Source organism: Lactuca serriola, chromosome 3, assembly GCF_051521515.1.
Source record: "Lactuca serriola cultivar US96UC23 chromosome 3, Lser_US96UC23_V15, whole genome shotgun sequence".
Lineage (NCBI taxonomy): Eukaryota > Viridiplantae > Streptophyta > Magnoliopsida > Asterales > Asteraceae > Lactuca > Lactuca serriola.
Window position 1 is genome coordinate 76,035,598 of NC_136410.1, and position 4,484 is coordinate 76,040,081.

The following is a 4,484-nucleotide window of genomic DNA, read 5'->3' on the forward strand; positions in this document are numbered from 1 at the left end:
TTGTGGTGAGCGTTGGCTTGGTTGACCGTTGACTTTTTTGACCGTTAACTGTTGACTTTTGCCCAGTTTGACTTTAGGTCAAACTTTAAGGACTTGGGTTATAGGTTAAGGATCTATCTTTGTTTGGTATTAGTCGGTTCATGTGGGTAATATCATATAAGACAATCCCAATTGAACCCAACCATTATGCCAAGACCGCAATGCATGCATTTGTGTTTAAAATTTTTTCTAAGGACCCCCCTTATTCCTAAATACTTACAATCCTCATAAACACTTGCCTACTTCTTTTGAACAACGCTCATTTTATGCATCCCTCCGAATCCATCCCCATAAAACTTTCGTAACCTCAAGTTATTTTTGGTTAAATCCCCAAGCACACGTATGATAAAATAACCTAGAAAATAAAATTACAATAGAAATACTTGATACTTTGAATCTTCAATAATTTTTAGATTTTTGTTCTTGATATTTTTTTTTTTCTTCAAAACTTTGTAGATTCTTCCTTTCAAACATTTCATCACTTTTTTTTTCAACACTTACTTTTTTTCTCTCTAAACCAAAAACCTAAAAAAACATATGCTTATGCAAGGGGATTTAACTTCATCCTTTATTGGTTAAAGGAATTAGTCTCATGTGCACTGACTACTTAAGTTTTCCTAGATACATTTCTAGTACACGATGCTAAATAAGTTGTGTCCGTCAAACTAAGTTGGGTTGTGTTTTTGTCCCATGATTTCACTAGAATAAAGGAGGTCACAAATGCATTATAACGTATATAGGCTCAACTAAACATTTGGGTTCTCAAGGAATCATCAAACACAATACTAGCTTGAAATCCTAATTGATTTTACCATAATTTTCTAGAATTAATCGTAGCAATTTTTAAGCAAAATTTCTAAAATTAAACCAAGGATTCTAATGTAACTAATGTAACCAACCCCTACCCCACACTTAATTTATGCAATGTCCCCATTGCATGTTAAAAAAATTAAAGAACATAAAAGTAAAGAGAGAATTGGAACAAACTCTCCTGAGATATTAGTGGCAAGGGTGATCTTTCTTCTTTTGAGCTCCATCTTCAGCTGATTTTGGCATGGGAACAACCCATCCATGCCTTGGGTGTCAAAATCTCGTGTGTTTGACAGCGCCTAATGTGGCGGAAAAATCCTCTTGGAAAACTTCGAAATGAACTTCAGAAATATAGACAATGCCCGCCTAGAATGGAATCAAATCGATGACTCGAAAATAAAAGACTAAGGAACTCGTCGAGTTATGACTGATGGACTCGTCGAGTTGAATCATCACTTGGGCAAAAGTCACGGATTTCCTTTGGAACTCGTCGAGTTCAGTTGTGCACTCGATGAGTTTTCGGCTCTGATCGTGCAAATTCTTCTTTTCGCTTCAGTTCTTCAAGGAAGGTATCAAGGTAAGACACCTCCTTATTTTCTTCAATTACGAGACTCCTTTTTAACCATTGTAAACATCAGACTCAAATTACCACTCAAATCTTCTAATTTTCTTGTCAACGACCCGACCCCTCACTTTAGTTCCCTGACGCTTTAATTATTCATTCCATCCTCAACCTAACTTTTGCAAAGATCAAAAACAAAAACCAAATAATAAAAAGGAAAAAATCATTAAATTAAAATCCTACATTACCCTAACAAACTAGGAGTTTTAAAAGAAAAAGAAAATCAAACTCTAATGACGGGTTGCCTCCTGCAAGCGCTTCTTTTTGTGTGAGTCTTGAGCTGGACTCTCAACTTAATAAACTTCTAATAAATTTGATGTCATTCCATCCATTTCATTAAATATCTTTTTTGGACCAATTTGTAAAATTTGTGTATTTTCTTCAAAAATTGGCCAAACGCGCTTGAATTCATAAAACCCAAGAATCTTGATAAGGGTTGGAACTAGTTGGATACTAATCAGAAATGGATCGCGCTTCAGAACTTTCTCCAAATTTGGAATCATCACCCCATGCTTCGAAACACAAACTGGAGAAACAGGGGGCCACGTTATGGTAATGGTCAATCGACGACTTGGTTCCTGCAACTCAACTTGTTCTTGTTCTTCGTCTGACCCTTCTGCCAACAATCTTTCCAGCTCCTCCAAGTCTCTTTCTGGATTAAATTATTCATCTTGTAACTCTAGCTCTTGTAACTCAGATTGCTCTTGTTTATTAGGCAAGATGTTATCTAACCATCTTCCAAATTTCTTCAAATCATCATCTGAGTCATACTCCTCATCTTCTTGCTCAATTTCCTATACTACTTCCTCAAGAAAAGCATCAAGAGCATCGAGATTTGGAAAGTACATAATAAATAAAAATAAAAAAAATTAAACTAAATATTAAAAAAATCAATAAATTAAAAACGATAACAATTAGCAAATAAAATTAACTATTTGAACTATTCCCTGGCAACGGTGCCAACAACTTGATGTGTGTAAAACGAACTAGTTTTAATCCTACTAACTTAAACTCAAAGACAAACACACGAAAGGCAGTGTACCTATCGATTAGTAGTTTAGTTCAGGTAAGTAGGGTATCGAACACAGGGACCGATAATAATTAAATTAAATACTAATATTATCTAATTAAAACAATTAATAAAAGAAGGGGGGTTCTCTAGTTTTTCAAGACTAGAAACTTAAACAATCAATTTAACACTTAAACAAAGACAATTAAAAACTAAGAAAAACAAGAAAGGACAGCTAGATTCAATGATAAAAGAGACTTTTGTTTAGATTTGATTCACTTATTCCTATGGTTGATTTCGTGGCAAGTGCAATGGATCAATATGTCAATGGTTACCGATTCCTAATGTGATGGGGTTCATGTTCACTATTACCAATCCTTTAGTAGACATATTAATTCAAACATTGATCAAGTGATTAAACTAACAAGTTTCCTAGTGTTTAGTTTGTATCAAGTAAGACTTGTGATAATAGTTAATCAAATTTGTTCAATTTAATCAACTCATATGTGGTTGTTCATCACACATTAATTTACATATTTTCTTGTTAACCCTAGTTTCATGTTCACTATTCCTAAGCATATAATCTTGTGTTCACAAAACTATATGATTCAAGTAATCAAGAAGATGTTCATGCAAATCAATAACTTACTTATTAACAGAAAATATTTATCATCAATACATAAGGATCTTTAACAAGCTTAACAAGATGAATAACCAAATCAATATTAATTCTAACCACTCAATCAAACCATGTTCATAAGATTATCTCATCCAAACAGAAGTATAAAGCTTTTAGCTCATATCTACAGCAAGTAATAACCTAAACTCAAAATCTAATGATTCAAACATGGTTCAAAACAAAGATTAAGAAAAGAAGAATAATTATTTGCCTTTGATCTCTTCTAAATTGCCTCTTAGGTTGAAATCTCGAAAACTGAAGCTTCAAGAACCTTTATGATCTTCACTAATCACAGCTAGCCTCCAGAAGGTGTTAGGGTTTCAGGCATATATGTTCTCTATTTACAGTTACCAAAAATCAACCCAACTCGTCGAGTTTTTAAGACCAACTCGACGAGTTTTTTTGATAATCCACGTATACAGCGTGTACGGCAAGGCATCTTCGAATCGGGAACATTCTGACCAATTCGTCGAGTCCGTTTAGAATCAACATTTTCTCAAAACATGAAAGTTGTCCAAAATTGTATCTAGTTTTCATAAAATTTTGAATCTTGTCAATCGGAGGTACAGTTCATGAGATATGGCCAAAACACCAATGAGGGGTCAAGCTGTCCAACAACATCCTTCTTTCTTCAAAATCCAAGATCCAAGCTTCCAATTGCCAATTCCACTTCATTTTCCTTCCGAGCATGTCATCATTGCTGAAAATTAAATATTTAAGCTAATTAAGCACCTTTGGTTCATTATTTGAGATAAAATTAATATAAAGTATTAAGATCATGCATGATTTTTATGACTAAATAAGCCCATATCAGGGGGCGATTGGTGCAGGAAGTGAGAGCGTTGCTGTGTTTCTTTGGGTCTTCTATTCAGGTAAGTTTCCTTACTATACTATGTGTTACAGTATAGATAATTGTATGTTATGATATAGGAGTAGTGGCATGCTAGTTAGAGTACCAGGGGTCGGTGATCGTTTAGTTGAGTGCCCTAGGGTTTATATGCAGTCATGTAGGATAACATGTGAATTCTTGATCTAGGTTTTCTTGCTTGTTCCTTGTTTGGTTGTGGATCTAGAGAGGGTTCTCCTGTTCGATTGTCTATCTCACTTCTAATTATATATAAGTATGTATTCATTAGTGATTTGTCAGTAGTGACGTAGAGTACTGTATGTGGCTCGGTATGTTGTAGTAAGTTGTTAGACAGGTAGACTATTGTAGAAAGTTGCACGTGTTGATGTTCTTGTTTGATTGCTTGTTTGGTTTATATGTCAACTTGTCAGGTGGTGGGTAGAGGTGATCCTGCTTGGTATAGTAGGCCAAGATACCC